This window comes from Seriola lalandi, unplaced genomic scaffold (assembly GCF_002814215.2).
Source record: "Seriola lalandi dorsalis isolate HSWRI2012SDOR001 ecotype SW California unplaced genomic scaffold, Sedor1 jcf7180002054248, whole genome shotgun sequence".
Lineage (NCBI taxonomy): Eukaryota > Metazoa > Chordata > Actinopteri > Carangiformes > Carangidae > Seriola > Seriola lalandi.
In genome coordinates this window covers 66,636-89,440 of record NW_019524801.1, presented here as the reverse complement: position 1 = coordinate 89,440, position 22,805 = coordinate 66,636, and the positions used below count along the sequence as shown (strand labels likewise).

At 41.6% G+C, this 22,805-nt stretch overlaps 1 long non-coding RNA gene across 1 annotated transcript; it reads right to left on the bottom strand.

The window, feature by feature from the left end:
- Positions 1–1,168: 1,168 nt before the first annotated feature.
- LOC147819199 (uncharacterized) lies at positions 1,169–20,978 on the bottom strand. Its single transcript, XR_015437147.1, has 2 exons — positions 20,918–20,978; positions 1,169–4,396 (listed from the first exon to the last, which is right to left on the bottom strand). It is a non-coding gene; the product is annotated as an uncharacterized LOC147819199 (long non-coding RNA).
- Positions 20,979–22,805: the final 1,827 nt, after the last annotated feature.

The following is a 22,805-nucleotide window of genomic DNA, read 5'->3' as shown; positions in this document are numbered from 1 at the left end:
TAGAAGAAGTTAATTAATAAAAAAAAAAATAGATGGAGTTGCTCAGTCCTAAATATTTTTGAAACATCACAACAGTTACGCTCAGTTAATATCAGGAACTGAAAATATATTTGGCCTCAAACTTTTATTTTACACTAATTTTATTGCAGAAAATGTGTAATTTCTCAACCATCTGTGAACGTGTATATTCACATGTCTGTTGGTGCAAACTGGAAATCATCAACACTCAACAGCAACAAATGTATAATCGTCGGATGATGTAATTAATATTTGGCTGTTGAATGAACACGGGTCCCTTTTGAGTATTCACTTGTAATCCTTTGTGGTTTATGGTTACTAATATGGGCTAGAAATCAATAGATATCAGCAGTGAAAAAATGTTCCCTCTATTTACAGGATTTTCATGGGAATAAGTGAGCCCATAATGGCTTAACGTTATCTAAGTCGTTCATCAGTCCAGCACACAAACACAAAAGGCCGGGAGAGGAGTGTGATCCCCTGGGTCTGCCGCCCTGAGCGGCCCGCCACTGTGAAAGTCTCATATCTCAGCTCTCTAATGACTCGGTTTGATGTCTCTCCATTTATCAGTGAGCCCGCTTCACATCACTGCGGCTGACGCACACGTCGAGGTCTCTCCCTAGTGCCATGAACTGCGCCTTTTGTTGTTAATAGACCTAAATCCTCTTTAAGACGCAAATCTGCGCTCCCAGTCGTGTGCCTCGATATCATCCCACAATAAAGTGGCGTTTACAAAAGGCGCTCGTGTGTGTAACGAAATAATCCACCAACAGGGGCTTCCTAAAAAATACAATTTAAAGGCAAAAAGTTACTTTTACGCAGGGCTTCTTCATGTGCCATCAAACTTCCAGGATCTAAGAGATAGATTATTTGTATATGTATTTGTTCAGTGGTCATTTAAATACGTAATTTAAAACATCATATGAGAGTAGGCTACATGCACATACACAGAAAAATCATAATCTGAAATTTTCGACCAATTGTTTTTATATTTAAGATTTTTTTTTTAAAGCATTGCTTTGTATTTTGAATGGTAACCTCATTTATTATTCCTCAACAAAATATTCGTCCAGAATAATGAAGGAAAACATATGGCCAGAAGGCCTATAGGCAGTGCATGTTTAATATGAATGACGAACACAGTGCCCACTTAAAATATGACAACATAAAGCCCCTTTTTAATTTTTTTGTTGTACCACATTTTATTTTATATAGCCTACATTTTCTTTCAGCACATTGTTAAACAGCTGCAACAGTGGTAGATCTTCCAGTTTTATTAAGATTAAAAAAAATAAAAAAAAATAAAAAAAATCTTGCATGTAATCTAATTGACTTGAGGCATGTGGTGTCCAATCAGCAGCAGCCTGGAGGAATATCAGAAGAAATCCAGGAGGGATGCTCCTTACGCACCGACGCTGGTGTCGCTACAGTTTAGTGGCCAAAAACTCTTAAAGGGGCCTCAATCATATTTTCACTTTCCGTTCATTCCCCGCGAACCCAACACCCCGCCTCTCCTGCTGCACGTGCGCCTCCCGAAAAAAGCATGGCATGTTATTTTTTTTTCAATCATTCAGTAATTTATTATTTTTTACCATCATTACTGTTGTTATTCTATCCAATGTGACCGACCACAGGACAGACAAGCGACAAAGTGTGCGGTAGTAACTCCACAGACCTGGTTTAAAGTTAAAGTAAAAAAAATTAAATAAAAATTAAAGCAATGATAGAAGAAGTACTACAATTGAATTATGATAATACCCATTACAATAATAATAAAAAATATTATTATTATTATTATTATTATTCAGAATAATACAATTTATTTTATGTAATTTTGGATTTACTTTACATAGTTTATTTGAATATACCCATGAAAGTGTAAATTGAATTATGAAAGAGCAGCTTATATATTCCCTACAAAAATCAGGGCAGACAATTTAAATGTCCATCTTTATTCATCGCTATTGATCATCAGCTTTAATTATTGTGGTCCCAGTCTACATTTTCACCTTATAATGTTAATATCACTATATATTCATATTGAGGTCGATTGTACAGTGATTTCTATCAGTATCTTTAAATGATACATTTAATTAATGTAACAGCTAAGACACATAACTACCAGAACTTGACAGATAAACTATTGATTAGTTTATTCTTTATCACTTTATTTAATGTGTTAAAAAAAATACTGAGTGCTAAAAATTCCACAAGGCTGCAGGTGTTTTCTGTTTTCTACACCTTCCTTTGTAGGAACAAGTAAAGTATATTCTTTAGTGAGTTGCAGGAGGTGACAGGTACCGTCTTTTACTGTCCACAAACCTACTCATGTCCTGATCGTCCATTTACTGCTAATTAGGGAGCTGAGGAATTCCTTCTCTACCTGCTTGTGATGGCTCTGGAACATTATCAAGACATCAGCAGACTTAAATGACTCTGTGCTGCCTGGATGAGAGCAGAGACGGAGAGAGAGAGAGAGAGAGAGAGAGAGAGAGAGAGAGAGAGAGAAAGAGGGAGGGAGAACGAAGGGGAGGGAGAAAGAGAGTGTGGTAGAGAGAGAGAGAGAACGTGGGGGACATACTATAGCACTGCAAAGCAATGAGCAAGGGTTGTGTTGCCCTCCCTGAGTATAGATCACAATTTACACTTTTGGGTAATAGGATGTTAAATACAAGAATTGAATTGCATTAGAGCTGTGTATCCTGTGTGAGGGTTTGAACCCCTCTGGTGCTGCTAGACGGATCCTAAAGGCAGGTCTCAGCTCCTTGACGAGGGCCAAGATTTTTTTTTTCCCCACTTATAAGGAAAGTCATTAACAAAATCATTGACTTACTCAAAATTTCAGAATTAAAAAAATAACATGCTGTGTACCAAATTATGTTTGTGTGTAAAAAAAGAGACAGAAAGATAATAAAATATGTTTCTACATGCACCAGTCGTCATCTTTCTGCTCCACACTTCAGTGAAATCAAAATATATGACAGATGTGATTGTCTAAATGTTATACCTGCCCCCGAGAGAGTAGAGTGACTTTTGAAAATTTTACTTACAAAAAGCAACTACTGCACCTTTCGCTTCTAATATAATTTCCATGACCATAAAGCTTCTTTTAGAGCAGCGCTTATCTCCAAATATCATCATCTCATTCTGTAGGGACAGGTGAGCAGCAAAAAAAAAAAAAAAAAAAAAGTAATAAAGTGGTTCACTTGAATCTGATTCAGCACTGTGGAGATGCTGTACAGATGTGGTACTGTGCAGAAACAGAAAATTGGATTCTTCCCCTGGTGCGAAAAAATTTAAAGCTTATGATCGTGAGGAAAGAGGAGGATTTTAACATGCAGTCACGTTAATGGCAGCGATTGTGTGTTTGTTTTTTAGAGTCCTCTGGCCCGTCTGCGGGGTGCAGGGACCTCTTGGTTGCTACATTGTCTGGTGCCTTCATTTAGGTCCTTTTCCAGAGCTGCAGTGGTCCACGGAGACTACAGGCTGCTCTGTGTTCAAAAGCCTTGTCTGCCATCTAAATGAGGCTTTCGGGGCAAAAAAATAAAAATAAAGAAAGGGGGAAAAAAAAAAAAATCAACATGAAAATACCACAATGTGCTGAACATTAGCTCGCACTCGACTGGGATGTTTTGGGAATATGTTGGTTCTCCTTTTTGGATTGTTATTTTTCCCTGTGTATTCTCTAACTGCTATCTACCCACAGGGCACCGGGGCCTCTTGTTGGGGAAAAAAAGGCATGAAATTGACATTATACCCTTAAATGCAGTGCAGATTTGTAGGGAAAACACAGTAATCCACTGACAATGCTTGAAAATCAAACACATTCTCCTTCTCTCTCTTTCTCTCCTTCTCCCTCTCTCTCTCTCTCTCGCTAACAAGCTACAGTTTGCTCTTCAGGTTAAATCTACTCATTAATTACTGGCATCTCCTTAAAATCGTTTTTCCTTTCATTTATTCCAACAAAATGAAGGTATTTTCTTCAAGTCCCTGTAAAGATACCGTTGTTCTTATGGTCAAATACTCCAGGGAAATGCAACAATTTATACAAATCAATAGCGTTCAAATAATTCATGACTGATCACATGGTGTTTTAGCTCCTTATTTGCAGTAGAAAACCATGTTTTGTTTGGCTCCCAGAGGGCAACATGAAAGACCCGGGGAGAGGCGGGGAGAATTGGGAATGGAACTGGAGAGAGTGCATGACGATAATAGGAGGACATTGATCATTTGGTGCACAAGAAGACAACTGAACCTGTGAGTCAAGGCTAACAAGACGTATCACTTATACATTATTTAGATGTGTCTGGGCTTCTCGTGTACATTTTGTTACATCAGGTTTGCATCATGGTCTTCGGAGGGGACACGGCGCGGGGACCTGAAATGATAAGAAGAAAACGCTACTTATGTAATTGTCTAATTTCTACTGCTCGTCCACCAGCAGAGGAGGAGGAGGAGGAGGAGGAGGAGGAGGAGGAGGAGAAGAAATGTTGCACAAAACAAAAACCAACAAAGCAGCAGATTTCAGTTAGATCCTTCATTTGAGATCACTATTGTGGGAGCAAATAAATCCCAATTTGGGCAGCGTTAGTCAGTCACAGCTTGTAATAGATATTAATTTTGTAAATGTGGAGATGGATCAAGTTCCCTCTTGGCAGGGGAACCGTCTCACAGACATGTTAACAATGTCTTCAGAGACCAATGAGGCCCATTTACAATAAGTGTCTGTTTTATGTCGTTTGCTTTGTGTGTGTGTGTGTGTGTGTGTGTGTGTGTGTGTGTGTGTGTGTGTCTGCGTGTGTCTCCCCACAGCAGGCTATAAGGGGTCCCTCTGGTGTCAGCCGGAGAGCAGCCATTTGAGGCAGGCCAGCTTTTATGGAGTGATGCTACACTTTCTCAATCACGCAATTAAAGACTGGTCTGGAGAGAGAGAGAGAGAGAGAGAGAGAGAGAGAGAGAGAGAGAGAGAGAGAGAGAGAGAGAGAGAGAGAAGGAGACGAGAGAGAGACTGTCCTCTTCTGTTCATAGTGCAGATAGCAAGACAGAGGGAGAGAGAGGGATAGCATCTTTTACACAGAGTGATTTATGTTGTGGTGTTGAGAAAAGAGGAGCCCTTGATAGATGACTTCATTAGAATTAATTAACAGAACTGAAGGGCCGACACAGCGAGAGGAGACGGAGCAGAGACAGAAGTGGAGAAACTGGCTTTGAGGAAGACTGAGGGATACGCAGGATAACAGAAAGGTAGAGCAGTGGGAGAGAAGGGTGAATGGGTGAACGGAGGACAGATGACAAGGATTAGGATGAAGATGATGATGCACGAAGAAGAGGTTTGTTTTAATGTGCGGAGAGGTTAATGTGTTATCAGACGGGAGTGCACAAAGCTCTGCGGCCTGTTTAGGAGAGGATCAAGCAGAATCTACATTTTTGCATTAGACTGAACACACTTGTGACACACCAACACACACACATAGGGCATGCGTGTGGGTGTGTTGGTGTGTCACAAGTAGGTTCGGTGCAGGACGGATTTCCGGCATGTGCCGCAGGCTGTGTCTGTTGGCTAAAGGCAGGCTTTGATGGGCCAAATCACCGCCTCTCTCCCATCAGACATGTCTATCATCTCATCCCTTTGAATTTCTCATCTCTCCTCCAAAGAGACAGAGGCCAGAACTCCAGTGACTGCAGTCAAACTCAAGTCCACTTTTTGTAGACCTCAGACCCAGTTTGACGTCTTTAGATGTGGCATTTAGACACCAGGTACAGGCATGCAAGATTTTTGACTTATCATGGTGTAACGTAGCTTTGACATTTGAGGCATCTGCTGGACACACAGATGAGCACTGCCACTATCGCACGGTTAAGAAATAGGAATTTTTAGCACTGGAGGAAGGTGAGTGGTGAGGAACTCTGCGAGAGTCAGATGCAGGTGGAAAACGAAGGCTGAGATAGACAGGAGGAAAAAAATTGCAATTTTTTTTGTAGACGCAGTCAAAAGTCATGAGTCAATGAGGCATCAGTTAAAAGAGTGCAATAAAAACTTTGTAAATAGGTGATAAGGGCATAATTATGTCCTCTGATTTATCAGTAATGAGAAAACCACTGACAGGCCATCATTAGTAATGTGGTGTTAAAAAAATAAAGTATTAGTATTCAGCAACACTTTAGACTACATGTTTCTTATATGTTGTTCTATGTGTTAGCAAAGTGGGCAGTGGTATGAACCCTCTCCAGACAGTCATTATAAGCTGCTCAGCGAGCTGCTGTAGGCAGGGAGCACCTGTCACTATACTCATCCATCTATCCTCGTCTGCTTGAACTCAGGTCTGATGGAAGAATGAAGACCCTCAGAGGACCACAGAGGCCTCACCAGCTGAGAGCAACAACTAATCTAATGCCCCCTCAATTCATCGGACACAACTAATCTATAGGTGCAGGCAGCACAGATGTGATGCTGAGAAAGTGCTGTATTAAATATAAAATATAACAATTTATACAGCAAAATACAACAATTTCTTTTAATTACATGACAGCTCTCATCTCTTCCTCCTATCCCCTCATCCATCCATCCATCCATCCATCTCAGCTCAGATGAATTCAGGCACGAAACACGTGGTCACATTACACGAATAGGTAATCAGTAGGTATTAGTACGTGTTAACAACCCGTAAGCTGAAAGTCGATTCCCCTCTCGATATTAAAGAGATAACACAGCAGAGGAGCAAAAAGCAAATGGCCCTAAGCCTCCAGCTATGCTCCCCTCCAAAGTTGTTTTCCTGGAAAATTAGGCGATTGACTAATGGCGTAAATGCTGTTAATTACCGGCACCAGTACCCCAAACAGTCATCTCTGCCTGTAACTAATAAGAAATCAATTAGCTAATGAATTGGTCATTAAGTGAAAAGCTAATCTTGGCCGAGGTATTTTTTAATGATTATTTTTTGCCTATGATCCTGGCTAATTGCCGTTGTCATACGGCGCTCTCAGCTTTCAGCATGCCTAATGAAGCTTCATTAGATCATAACTGGCACTCTTGGAAAATTCACAGGCAAACCTGCTTCCCAATTATTTTTAATTGCCAGACATTCTGCACAAACAAGTGCTGCTGCACCTTGCGGAACAGGAGAGCTCGGGCTGGCTGTGCTATGTTTCCTTCATGACTTCATTTGAAGCGATTAGAGCATGGAGCAGGGTCGTCGCCGAGCTGCTGTTGTCTGTGGTGCATTTAAAGAGCCCATCAGCTCAAACTGCTGGGCTCATTGTTCCGCTTCCTGCCTCTCTTTGATTTGGACTGTGGAGAAAAGCTGCTGCTTCCAACGTGGCTGGATGGCTCTGTGTCGCCAATGTGCACAGACACTGACGGACACGTTCTGTCTGCTCGCAGCCCACACACACACACACACACACACACACACACACACACACACACACACACACACAAACACACAAACACACAAACACAAACGCACACACAGACAAAGAGGGATTCGTGCATTTAACTGGCATTTCTGTGCAATTACAAAAAACACAGACAGAGACAAACACAAATATATAAACACACACGCACGCACACAAACTGCCTGCACCATCGTACCTGTACATGTGTCAGCTGACAAAAACAAAGGAGAGAGAGCATCCCTCCCGGGCATGAATAATTACAAAAAGACAAAAGAGCCTTGTTTTTTTTCCTCCTGTATCTCCTTCTTTTGTGTGTCTAGTAAACCCCAGTGTAGTGTACTCTGAGTTCTCCACTAATAAGATGGAGGATCATTCTCTCCATGGTGCTCACACAACATGTTTCCAATCTGACCCTGTGCAAGTATCTCTCTCTAACGTGAAGAGGCTTGTGGTGAAAGCAGAACTGCTCAAACTCTGTCAATCCCGCTGATGCATTTCGACAGTTTATCTTAAATTTGCCTTTCCCTCAAACATCAGGTATTTTCCTCCACCGATAGTCTGGATAACAAACACAAACAATGCAGCTTCAATGGCACAGAAACATTGTTTTGTTTGGCTGGTAGGAAAAAGGGGACAAAGGAAATGTATCCAAAATCAATTGTTCTAAAACAATATTTGTGAAGCTTAGACTCACTTACGTTAAGCAGGGAGTAATATAATGTTATCACCACCTGTGTTTGTTGAGATTCTGTGATATAGACTGTGAATTAATAATTGTCAAACAAAAGGCAAATTCATCCAATCACAATACAGCACAATAACACTGCGCCTTTGAGAAAGCCGCCAATCTTTCTAAATACCAGGGACATGATTTTGTGGCCAAGGCCTTTGATTTGTAATGACGCCAAACACCTCAACCCCAGGTGCCTTTGTGTACATGTGTGTTTTTTGTCTGCACATGTGCGTGTGACACACTGAGAAGAGGGCTGGGCCTACTTCACTGGCACGCCGAAGTTTGATGGTGGATGAATGGCACTCCAGATGTCTATCAATATTTAGCAGTAAACATCCCAGGCAGGCGGGGAGACGTGGCAGCTGAGAACAGGAGGTGGTGCAGCTATGAACTGTTGACTTTCAGTTTAACTGGTTACATGGTTTTATTTTGATGATTTCAGTGAAAAATACCCAGGTTTTTTTTTTTTTTTTTTTTTTGAAAGAAGCAGGTTAACTTAAACCCAATTTCATTTTATTTCCCCACACAGGTGTGTTACATATAAGTTTACATAAATCATGGTCTTTTGATCCACATTATCAGGACAACAGAAAATGCATCTGCTTATAAAAAGCAAAGAGAATTTGGAGAGAAAAAGGAAACAATGTGCTGATTATGATTCTTGCTGTACGGATTTTCATTTGCCTTTAACACAGATCAATATGTGCTTTTTTTTTCCAACAGAAACTAAAAATTACCCCCCAAAAAAATGCAACAACATCCAGCATGAGACTGAGTGAATGCACAATACCCCAAAATTATAACCTGCATTTATGTCAATAAATTCCTTAAAGCTCATTCTTATTTAAAGCTGCACTCTATAAATTTCATCATGTTCCAACTTCAGCAGAATGACGAAGCACCTAGTGCGACATTTGTCAAGTTGTTTGACTTTGTTGTTGGTGTGCAGTGAAAATGTCATCGGCTAACCTCATAACGTTAATGTAAATAATTTAATGAAGTAATGCAATAAGAATGCTTTGGCATTGGCGAACCAAACAGGTGCAACCTGACAAACCCGATCAGCATTTCTCAACAGCAGAGCAGCCATTTTTACTATTTCACCACACAGAGATGAAGGTATTGACTGTACGCTGATTGTAGCATTAAAGTTTATATCATACGACATTTCTTGTCTTTAAATTTGCAGAAAAATATAAATCAAATGACTAAACGGTGTCTTTTTCTGCTTCTCTCTGTCTTATACCTACACACTTATAGATTCACACAAACACACAAGCATGAGCAGACCAGCAATAGAAAACCTCATTTTCCACTGAGATACACACACACACTCAAATCGCATTACAACACATCTAATTGAACTTTATGATGCAGTGGAGAGCATATGCTCATTCAGCCAATTGAATCATTAGAAAAGCACACAGTAGGCCGAGGACCTGCCAGAATTGCAGCTGAGGAAAATATGTGAGGGCCTGGATCCCTTGTCTCAGACCGTTACTGAGATGCAACATGTAAACACGTCGAAAAACGACACACACACACACACACACACACAGAAACACACACTTCACACGCAGGATGACATTCTTCCGTAATGCAAATCTAACATTGGGTTGTGCGGTTAGCAACCAGGTCTGTGCCTTGACATCTCCTCACACCTCATTCCCCACCCCCCCTCTCCTCTCCTCTTCCCGGGCTCTGACATCCACACACGTCCACACATTCCGTCTGACATCGGGCCCTGTGGTGAGATGCTCCTTGACCGGCCTTGATCCACAGAGGAGAGAGTAAGTGGAGGGGAAGTAAGATAGACAGGAGCAAAGACAACCCGTCAGAGTTAAAGGCAAACAGACATTAGGCTTTCCAGAGCTGCAGTTGCTCTCTGTGACTCTCCTCCGCTCCACACTTTATAAAATTTACATGACGCATCAGAAAGGCCACAAGAGCCTCTTTGATTGTGGAACTATGCCTGAAAAATACATCAGTCGCCATCTTTTCTGGCGGAGAAGCTGAGAGACAGAATGAAAATACACTTGGCGCGTTCGCACACCCTCTCACGCTCTGAATTTGCAAACAACATGGTGCACACAAAAGGCGAAAGACAGAGAAATCGTCATAGGCACAGCACACGGAGACACATTTACTTGCACGCAGGCTTCACCCTGTGCGTCTATGAAACAGTGGGATGTAGCTCCTCAGTGTCATCTCTAATCTCTGTGATCTAAATGTATAAGAATTGATGGTGCCTTCCACCAAATGCTGTTATGGGGGACCTGGTTTGTTTATTTAATGAAGCCAGTGTCACAGTGGATCTGCGTCCTTGCCTTTGGAAACGGTGGCAGGTGTTGGTGGCAGATTTCCCTCAAACAGGGCCACTGAATTAACAAATCAAATTAACATAACACTGGCGTCAAATCTGGGGGCCTGTTTCTCTGGCACGGCTGTCCCTGTAGTTTGCCTGTACGGACGCTCCCCTCTTGTGTCCAGATGTCCCCGCAGTGCCAGCTTCCTCTGCCCAGAAACCACTGAACGGGCAAGGACAGAGGATTTCACTCGCTACGTGAACAAAAGTTTTCAACGCGTCCCATCACTAAATCCTTTACTTGTTGAGGTTTGCCATGCTTTCTATGTATGTGTGTGTGTTTATGGTTCTGACCATAGGAAGTGAGAAAGGTTGGCGAACCACAGGGAAAGTTTCCTTGACAAGTTTCCCAGTAGATAAACCTAACTGTGCTGATGTTAGACTGTGTGTGCAACAACAATACGTTAGAATGGGGAAAAAAAAAAAAACAGAGGATAGATAGCGACTATGGTTTTTATCTTCAGATAGATATCCTAATTCATCTGTTGCACAAAGTTATCTACGTCTTGATGATCTTGTTTTGGCATTTTGTGCTACTGGCCAGCAGGTGTCACTGATTGTTACCACGGAAACATGCCTCTTAGTTCAGAGTTAGCCTCGAGGCAGGGTGGCAAAAAAAAAAAAAAGTCAGTCTTAATTTTTGTGAAACTGTCTGATTTGCATTAAACTAATCTTAGAGCAAAATGAAGACTAACTCTACAGACCAGTCTACAAATATCTTTGTGAAACCAGCCCCTGGTTACATTCGACTGTATAAAATGCAGCCTCACGATTTTTATCCAACGCAAATTTTCTGTGCGAACACAGAAAGCACAGTGTCCTATAAGCAGCAAGGTGGAAGGTAAGCATGTAGAGGTCAGGGTGGTGGATGGAGGGTGTAGTCGAGACCAGAGTATGTTTCTGACCTACAGACTTGCAATTAATAATTAATGTTTTTAGCAACCAGTCTTAACCAACTGTAGGTGCCATGTGCAGCTACTGCAGACCGTGAGAAACTTAAAATTATTGTAAAAAAAAGAATGTAAAAAAAAAAAAAAAAACAAACAGTTGATCTGGGGTTCTGCAGAGTCGCCCAGTACTGCCAGTTGTCTGGTGACAGGGATGATAGAACGGGCTACATAAAACAGACTGGGTTGGAATAAATTGAAATTAATCTCATGATCAGATTTTCACTTTATTATTCAGCCTGACATCACGTGCATGTTGGCCGTTTTATGTTTTGCCCTTCCCAATCAGTAGTGACCAACGTATATGTCCCCTCAACACTATTTTCAGACGTTCAGCCGAGACCGAATCAACAGTAGCGGTTTCTAGGAGCAGTTAACTTCATGTTTGCCATGTCACTCAAAGGAATAAACAAATAAATATCCCACTTTCAGCTGCTAAATACCCCCCTGCGTTAACAAACAGCCATTTGATCCATTGGTAATAAAAAGACGGATTAGTGCAGCTTTAAATACATACACATCAGTAATAGTAAAGTAAAGATGGCCACGCTCAGATCGTTCAATTATTGATGCATTAAAGTGTAAACAGTATTTAAATGTTGCCGTTGGTCTAGGTTGGTGCTAAATCTCTTATTAACTGATAGCCAGTTAATCATATTTTATGAGCCGAACCTTCCAGGTGAATGCAGTGTGAAGTGAAACACACAATATTCCCCTGGACTAGACTGAACCGAGCAGATCTCTTCAGTTGAGTGAATTTGAATCCTGCTGCTTACAGATGTAATGGAGCTTTATGGAAAAGTAGGAGCTCTCTAAACTGACTGTAAACTGGCTGTCACAGTCATTTATGGCCTCTCTATCCATCAACCTGATGTTGTGGATGCGCTGGCAGCACAAACACAGACAGCCCAGAGACTGTCTCCTAGTGTTAAAAACAGTTAACAGCATTTAGCCATATTAAACAGAATATTAATGGATTTGGAATGAGACTACCAAGCACCATTAAAACCTCAAAGTGAGTTGATATGCAGATATAGCTTCCATTACCTCCATTTACCTTGCCTTTTATTCACCCGCTGACAGTGGTAAACAAAAAGCAAAGGGCTCAAAATGAACGATTCTTTCCTCATGCGAGCTTTACAAAACATTGACTATTACAGGTAAAACCGATTGTGACGTTACATTTTCTAATCACCTCATCTCGCAGCAGACTGCCTCTGCCAGCAACACTTCAATGACATTACCTGTCCTGAGGAAAACATGTAGAGTGAAGGCTCACGTCCAACTGACTCAGTGTTACGCACGCCATCACAAAATGAGGCGGGACACTGGAGCGCAAGTTAGCCGTGGTTTAAATGACACGAGTTCTGATAGAATGCAAGAGGAGGAGGTTTTTTTTTTGTTTTGTTTTGTTTTTTTTACTCATAATTATTGGTTTCAATCTTCTACATAACGTGCCTCCACAGAACATGGATAAACAGTGACAGCTCAGAGAGTTATGCTAATGGATGCGTACAGTGACAGTGGATGGCTCAGTCAATCATAAACACCTCTCATCTCATAATCACAAGCCAGAAGCAGGCCAGGGATGCCTGCTAGATACACTACGGCACAACACTGACAAATATAATGATCAACAACCGCTGACAATCCGCAGCGAAACACAAGCGCACACGCGAGCACACACTTTCAGATGCAAAAGCGTGACAGGAGATTCAAACTCTCAAATGTGTCGTCACCGCATCCTATTTTAGAAGTAAGCAAATGGAGGAGATTGCCTGCGTTTAATGACGAAAGAAATCCCAAATCAGGTGCAAAATGAAAGTTTGCTGATCCATTTAACAAAGGAATACCCAATCTGTCAGAGTACTCTCCCAATTCCTTGCTGTTGGGAATTTTTTTTAAGGGGGGAAAACACAGCAGCAGCTACAGTGCCTCCCTCAGCTCTGTCCATTTCCATAAATGCTGCTGGCTGTTTCACCTACACCAGAAACACTGCTAGGCTAAATACCCTGGCATATAATTTCCCACCTTCTCTCTCTCACCTATTCTGAATCAAATGTTCATTACCATGCAGCCTGCCTCGGAGAAAGGGAAGGAGAAAACGACGAAGAGTACAGAGCTGAGATCATTGACAGCTTGATGTGACGAAGGTCAATTGAAATAACAGGTTTTTGTGTGTTTATATTCTAAATGGGCCACTTGTGTCGGCTGTTCTTGGCTCTCTGCAGAAGGGGAAGCTGGGGAGCACTGTGGCTATGGGGCTATGTTAAAAGTGTAAGGCCGACACACACACACACACACACTTTCACTCACTCACTGTAATGAGCAGGTTATGCTAAGGCACAGACTGCTAAAATCTGTAATTATAATCAACCTCTCTCTCCACCTCTCCCCTCTCCCCCTCATCTCCATCTCCCTTCCCTCTCTCTTTCTTTTTTTCTGTCTACATCAGTGAGCAGGCATCAGGGAATCCTTCACTAAGCACCGGAGGTAATGAGTTTATTGATTAACATGCAGAGATGAAGCAGCTCTCTCAGATTAGTGTTGTTTTACATTATTAGATGGACTCGGGGCACTTCAGAGTGCTACAAGACCATTACCTCATTCCAGTCCCAGAACTCACACGCATCAACCCTATTACTTAACATTGAGCAGAAAGCCTTTGCCAAACCGTGTGCAAGGTGTTTGGAGTCTTGAACGTACCAAGCTGTGCAAGTTCACACCCAAATAGTTTCTCCTAAAAGGAAGCTCAGTGGTATTTTTATTTTTTTTGTTGAATGCCGCTCCCTGTTGTCAATGCATTTGTTTTTGTATGCAGGTAGGGTGTAGGCCCTGTCAGACGACTGCCAGCTCTGCATCTGGCAAACCATCTGGATGAGGAAGATCACATGTGACCCACATACCTGGTGTGTGACCCCACTCTCTGACATATCTCAGAGTCCTATGGTAAATGCACTAGAAGTTGTAAGAAGCAGAAAACGATTACTGCGACTTGTGATTGACAGAATGGATGAATGGAGTTATAAAATACTTTAAAAAGTGTTCAAACAGTCTGATTAGGTTAAAACCAACAGTTTGAATGCAGAACAAAAACAAAAGGTTCCAGTTGCAGGCAATAACACAAGGGTGAAGAAAAATCTTCGGTGACAGTGAGGACAAGCATGGCAACCTGAACTGACTCAACTGTCAGTAATACAGTAAATGCATCCATAAAAAAATAGTATATGGAATTATATATATATATATATATGCAAGATAAAATGAACAATGAATAGGAAAAAGGCAGCTTCAATATATAGCTTTATAGCTTTCAGATGTTGTTTTACAACTGGGGCGAAATTAAACCGCAAAGTATCTCTGCAAGATCTAATGGACATTTACAATGGACAGCAACTTTAATAGCTTTGTTTTCACTTTCAAATACTTTAAGTGTTTTAGATAATATAGGGAAAAAAAACAATAATTTTCTTATATATTATAAAGAAGATGGTGACTTTGATTACATCCACAATAGCAGTTGTAGTAATCAAAGGCGATGAGGGCATCTGGTGCGCATAATGACAGAAAGGGAAACCTCTTACATCTTGGTAGCAGCCACGAATCAGGGATTTTTGGGAGATAATAGTAACAGTGACAACTCTTGTCATGTCATGTGACTTCAATGCGTAAAAAGTGTTTCCAATTCACCGTTGCAAAATGTTGCTTTGTCGACTAGTCTGAAAAACCACCTCGTGATCATATACATTTCTTTTTTTTTGCGATTTTTATTTGAGAAAGTTTTTTCAACATTCACTTCTTTCCATTACTCATTTTTAAGTTTGTCATTTGAAATTGCGCATTAATCAGGTTAATGGAAACACGGCTAGAGAAGTTTCCATGGAAAAATAAAGTTGAACATTACAGTGCCAGAACAGTGACATGAGAATGATGGGAATCGTATAACCTGTGATTTAAAAAATTCTCTTTGCTTTCATAATGGAAGCCATACATAGAGAAAAGTCAGCTGCCACATGACCCCCACCCATGCACCCATCCTTCCTCAAAACAGCCCCCCCACCGTCAACGACACAAACACGTAAACACAAATCCATTTAAACAGCCTGTCATGTACTCTCAGTGTATCACACACTCATCCTCCAGGAAGGTTACCCACACTCACCACTCAGCCAGAGGGGAGTCCCTCAACTCAGGCTTCCCCCTTTTACCACCTGGATACTCCCTCTGAAGGTTCCTGGTGCGCAGCATGTCAGAGGCGCTATGAAGATACCAGTGAAAATGGCAGAGCAAAGAAGTGGCGTCAATCTCTCACTGCCGGTGCCTCTCTCGCGCCACTTTGATGTGATGGCTGCTCTTTGCTTTGTGATGTTGAGGAGCTGTCAGATTAGTGGGCCTGTCACGGCCCTGTCTGCTTGTCTGTTGGGCTTGACAGAGCCTGTGATGGAGCTCAGACTAAACAAAAGGGTTATCACCTTCCCTGTGCTCGACCGCTCTACGCTTTCATATGCGGGGAAAAGGGAGGAGAAGGCGTCTATCCTCCATGCAGAGAAAGGAGGAGGAGGAGAGCATGCCACCCTTCAGCCACCATCAAAAAAAAAGATGTGAGCAGGAAGAGAAAACAAGCGATTACCAAACCAATCTGCACCTGCATATCTACTGTATCATCTTCTATCTAAATACATAAATAGATTCCTACATTCATGCATACACCAATATTGTACATGCATATATACAGCTCATTCACACATGTAGAGAGTAAGTACATTCTCACAATGACCAAAGAAGTAAGAAATGTAACCCCATGCATCCTTCTACAGGAAGTCCCTGCTGTATGGACTTCCTCTTCAACGCAGCTGTGACTTGAAATGAGGCATAAAGAAAGTGATCCATTCTCCGGACACCTGGCGCCTACAGTCTACAGGTGTCGTGTGTGTGTGCGTGTGTGTGTGTGCGTGCATGTGTGTGTGTTTCAATGAGGTGTAATAACACACTAATGAGGAGAGAGTGATCACTGCTGACACAGCCAGGCTCACACGGTAATATGAACTTCCTGTTTCGAGTAATTCTTATTTCCTGTTTGACTTGTTCTGTAATTAAGAGGCCGGGGCTTTGACTACAGTTACTGCAGCCTGCATTACTGTGTGCCACTGTGGACGAGTTCAGTACAGAAATGCACTGTCCAGACTTCACATATCACCATCTGTAAATCAAAACAAATGATTAGAGAGATTGCCTCAAGCAACAGATAAATACAGGCCATCCGGGTACTTGTGAAGCACAGCTGACTCGTTAGAAAGGCTTGCATTTTCTATTAATAACTGTTGGCACTGCAAAGTTATTAATTCTTACCCTTGAAGTGTGTTGATTTTCTAACATGACTAACTGCATGACAAGCTCAGAGAAATGCAACATAGATTTTGAGATGCAGTTTCTGGGCTCTGATGCGTAGCTAACACTGTGTAAACTTTGTGTCACTTCCTGAGTTTCTCATACTCGTCTGTGACTTAACCTTCATTTAACAATCAAATCTGTGTCTTCAGCCTGAGACCTGTGTGCAGAGACATCCCCTTAGGATGATGATGCACAACACCATATGGTCTGCCATCGCCTGAGAGACAGCTGAAGGGTTGATGAAGATTATTATAGCTAGAGGTCCTCCTCACCTGACAAATTATGAAAGGATTTATTAGTGCAAGTGCACTGCTTTCTTCTCCTGTCCACCGCCGGACGAGACATCTGCTATTTAAATGACGGTTTCAAACGAGAAGGAAGAAATTTTTACAAACACTGTCTCAGCAGCTGATGACAGAGACAGCAGAGTGAGAAAGAGAGAGACAAACAGAATGAGAGTGAGGGAGCATATTGAGGTGGTTAATAGTAAAAAAAAAAAAAAAAAAAAAAAAAAAAAAAGACATTTTGAATTCCAGTGACAGAGGAAGAGATAATGAGGTGTTTTGATGTGACACGAAAGACGGAGGGATCTAACAAAGGTAGTCAGCTAGTGCTGCGCGGCTGCACTACAGGTCAGCTCACTCACACACTCTCTCACACACACACACACACACGCACACACATTAACACAGCCACTACAAACTAGTTGCACACACTCAGGGAAGTTCACACACACACACACACACACACACGCGCACACACACACACACACACACACACACACACACACACACAATACAGGACTCTGGCCTTGTCTGTCGCATCTTTCTGCCTCCATTTTCTAGCTTGGCCTACTCATTTGTAAAAATACACACACACTAATCAACACACTCTAACACACACATCGTGAATTGATCGATTTTGCATCAATGTTTTCAGAGCTTTAAATACTGGACTTGATCTAGGTGCTTTGAAATGAAATGGGTTTACTGTGTGTGTAAATGCGTGCGTGCCTGCATGCGGTGGAGAGACATGCATACCTATTTTTTATTAATACTTTAAATGGATTAAATCTGCATCCATCTGTATGTCTATCTCTGCAGACGACTCTGTGTATATCCTTGTAATACACAAGAAAAAACACGCACACACACACACACACACACACACACACACACACACAAAAATAGCATATACAACATATATTTATGTGTATGTATTTGTCTGCGAATGCCTGTGCATCTACATGTGTAGCATTTCCATTTGAAGGCGTCCATCTCAGCAGAGATAATAAGGAGCGGTGGGTGTGTGTGTGTGTGTGTGTGTGTGTGTGTGTGTGTGTGTGTGTGTCTCTCTCTCTCCAGAGGAGTGACTGACAGTCTGAGGAAGCGTGGCAATACACTTATTCACACTGATGGAGAGATCAGAGTGAAACATGGCAGATGTTGTCATTGCAGCCTTACACCAGAGAAAGGAACGCTTCCTAACACTGATGCTACAGTCCTGTCTGGCAGACAGCGGCGCTCTGAAGACAAACAATCACACAGGACAGCTCGGAAGTAGTAAGAGAAGAGGCTGAGGACAGATGGGCACGAGAAAGGGGAAGAGGGGAGGAGATTGCTGGATTGATCCCGCCTTCAGCCCGTCCTTCTCTACTCTTTTACCTTTTCCTCCTTTTATTGTATGTCATCCATCTATCTTCAGGGCACTCTGGGGCTATCCCTGCTACAACCCAGACTTTATATGTTGAGTTAATAATATATTTAAGTAAATACAGTTTAGTCGCATTATTTCAATTGTGAGAAAGTGCTAGAGTCACCACTGCAGATTCCTGGGTTAGTTTCCCAGAAGAAATACCAGCTTTCCCTCTCAGTCTTCACAGAATGGGCTGAAATCTCGCCACTAATCTAACGGTTAGCCCGAAAGACTATAACAGCTTCTCAGTGGCTGCAGATACATGGATGATCAATTTAAATGGCATGAAGTGGTGAGAGGAGGAGTCCTGTTTACATACGCCACTGTAAATAATCAGACACAACAGCTCTAATATGCCAAACACTGAATCCAGCTCTCCACCACGGTCATTTTTTGTTTTGTTTTGTTTGTTTTTTTGAACGATGTATTGAATGCTTTGAACTTTTAGTGTATTGATTTTACTTCTGTAATTGTGGTACTGAAGCAACTTCCACCATCAAAGACAACTACTGGGGTAACTGAACAGTCGGTACACCTTCAGTTTTCCTCCCCAAAACTAGCAAACATCACCCAAATGTGTTCAAAGATGGCTCCCCTGGGAAAATATACAACTTGAAGTAGTGGTAGAGAGTGCTGATACATTTCACACAACGGCAGAGAGATTTTTCCTAGGGAACATTTTGGACTTGAGTCATTAGAATAAAAAGTGTTTACATGCCAAAACTCTATCCATTGAGCAGATTCAAAAGGGCTAAATCCAGCCCTTTTGAATGGAATCATTTTTTTCTTTTTATTATGATTTTGGGTGCAATAAAAGGCCAAATGAAAATACGGCTCCCATTATTCAACAGGACTATGAGTCTATGGCCATGCTAGAAGCTCTGTGAGGCCGCACATAGGCACAGTGCTGCTTTGAGGTTAATGCTAACTTCAGCATGCTAACATGCTCACAATGACAATTTACTTTAGCATTTTAGCATGCTAACATTTTCTGATTAGCACTAAACACAAAGCAAAGCTGAGGCTGATGGGAATGGCATTAGTTTTGCAGGTATTTGGTCATAAACCAAAACACTGGACAAAGGCAATTGGCTTCATCCATACGAAACATAAATGTTTATACAAAATGTCATGGCAGACTATTCAAAGCTATTGAGATATTCGAGCGCGGATCAGTGAGGTGGAATGACCGACAGACCGACGTGCGTCCCTGGAGCCACACCACTGGCTTAGCTCAAAAGAAAGAGCTATCTCCTCACCGTGCGCTAGCTGTGTATTCTGTGTGTGTGCTAAAAAAAAATCTGTTGTTCCCACGGCCCTGCCTCTGTCAATGGGAAACAAAGTGGCTTGGATAAATACGCTATACAATAATAGACACTATGCATGACATGCATAGGACATTAATGTGCACATATAGACATATATACCTGTTGGGTAAAGAAGGAAAGTGAGAGGGAAGACAGAGAGAGAGGAAGGAAGGGGGAAGGAAGGAAGGAAATAAGGAGGGCAGGGATGGAAGGAGATTTAGGCTTCAGGGGATGTAGGGCGTAACAAAGGCACCGGCACTCTCATCTGTCACGGCAACAGGACTTTTACAACTTAGCTGTGTAAGAATTGAGAGCATTACTGTCTGGTGATAATGAACTGTCTGATCTTGGGGATTTAATGTCTCGATGTTTTGTCTGGGTAGAATTCTGCAAATGACAAAGGAACAATTATCATCACAATCGCCTCTGTAATTGAATAACTGTTACAGTATTATGTATATAGTGTGTGAATATTCGAGTGTGTAGGAGCGTGGATGAATGAGAGACAGAGAGAGAGACAGAGAGAGAAATAGAGAGCGAGAGAGAGCGAGAGAGCATGCATGCCTTAATTCCAGGCTGCAGTGGGACAGTGAAATAAATCAGGCCCAGCTGATGTGTGTTTACCTTCCCAAGCCCCAGGAGACTTTGGGTAATTGAGCATGAGCAGATCAGCAATAGAAACCCCAAGAAACCTCATTTTCCACTGATACACACACACACACACACACACACACACACACACACACACACACACACACACACACACACACACACACAATACGCACACCCTTGTTGCTCATTGACACATGCACTGCCCTTGAAGGTAGTGGTGCATAAATGTGTTAGTTTAGTTTTGTTAATGTGACCGGCAGTTAAGACATGTGTTGTGTGTGTGATGATATTTCCCCTGTTGGAAACCATAGACGTGTAGAGATTGACTGCTTGATGCTGAACTGTGTCAGGTACTTAGGCAACAGAGCATTAATATTACTCACTTAAAGCTGTGGTTCAACAGTTTGGGAAATCGTGTTATTTGCTGGCTACAGCCGGCAACCAGTTAGCTTACCTTAGCATAAAGACTGGAAACGGGGGGAAACAGCTAGCCTGACTCAGTCCACAGACAAGCTGCAATGAAGAAAATCAAGAAAGCTGAAAAACCGTATATCTTTGGTCAGAGAAAACATCAAATTTGAACGTCACATCAGCCTCCAGGAAATTGTAACAAGCATTTGTCATTGTTTTCTGATGCTTTGTAGACCAAATGATTCATCCATAAATAATCAGCAAATTAATCAATAATGGAAATGGTTGTTAGTCCACTTATGAGCACCTCTAGAGTTCTCTATTTAACACATTATATTTGGTTTGTTTAACATGTTAAGTATTGAGCTTTAGAGGTGCCTATATCACACAGACCCTGGCTACTTGCTTCCACCTATTTCAAGTCTGAGTCCTGTGCTAAGCTAAGCTAACTAGCTGCTGGCTGTAGCTTCATATTTACACTACAGATACGAGAGTGCTACCGATTCCCAACTAAATCCCAAGAAATTTAATATATAGAACTATGTGTCAAAATGCAGAAGTATTCCTTTAATCACACTTCTCTCCACACTCTGTAGAATCAGCAGTAATGTAAGTTGATAGTGTTTCGAAAAGCTACATCACACAACACACATTTACTGGAGTAAAACTGCATCTCTCTGTATGCATTCGTGCATCTGAATAAATGCATGGGCTTATGTTCGTCTGGGATTTCTGCATGTGTGTGTGTGTGTGTGTGTGTGTGTGTGTGTGTTTCTGTCAGTGTGTGTATGTTCATGGCATCCCTGTAGTCGCAGCTCCCCTGCTCTTGTAATGTACCCATGTAATGGTGTAATGAAAATTCATGATGAGAGCATGTTAACTGCATTAGCCAGTCTCCCGAGTTCCAGCACATGAATAAAATGAACAAGGGGAGGAAAAAAAAAAAAAAAAAAAAACAGGGAAACTCATTTTGATGCCTAATTATTTTTGGACTTGACAGCCTGGCAGCGGCCTGGCCTGTGTGTGTGTGTATGTGCGTGTAGGTCGTCAGTGTTGCTGAGTACATGCACAGCGGTAAGGAGGGCCCTTCATTATGGGCCATAATGAGTACATCCACCCCAGATACAACAGCCTGGGAACCTTTGTTGCATTGTTTTGTTCCAACACCTTGAGTAACAAATCAACACATTTTACATGGCTCAAGTACCTGCATTTTTTTTTTCTCTATATATGTAACAGGCACATCCTGCTGTGGTGTATGTTTTTCTGTGCACTTTCCTTTCATTATGTTTGCACACACATTTTGACATGCAGAGATCATTATAATGCTGTAAGAAATGTGTCTTTTATAATACTTCTAATATTATAAACGTGCAGATTCCAGCTGACTGCAGTCAAAGATACATTCCTTTAATTGTACATGTGGCCACATAACAAAATGTAAAATTTAAGAAGAAAATATTTCCAATTCGCTGAGCTAGTTAGGTGCTATTTTACTGCTTCTAAGCATTTTTACAGCATCGTTGCTTGTGCTTTTGCTGGTTGCCACAGGTTTTTCAACTTCTACCATCATCATCAATGCATAAACGGAAGGCTGTTAACTTAAAGGGTTGAGCTGCATTCAACCTGTTTCTTTGTGGTTACTGAAACGGATCTCTGTAATCCGAGCACAGTCGTTGTTAGTTTAGCTGAGTCGTGTTGCCCTCAACTTGTTTCACTCATAACAAAAATAGATTCTCCTGGATACTGTGGTTTGTTTGATTTTGCCAGCGATGTATCAGAGAGGGAACGAAACAGGGCAAAATGCTGAATATGATCGCTTTGTGAAGACTGGTAGACCATGACAGAGAGCTTGTTTAAAGAAGTTTCTTTTCTTTTTCGCTCTTTAAACTCATGGAAAAATCAAATGCCCTTCCTATGGCTAATTTTCA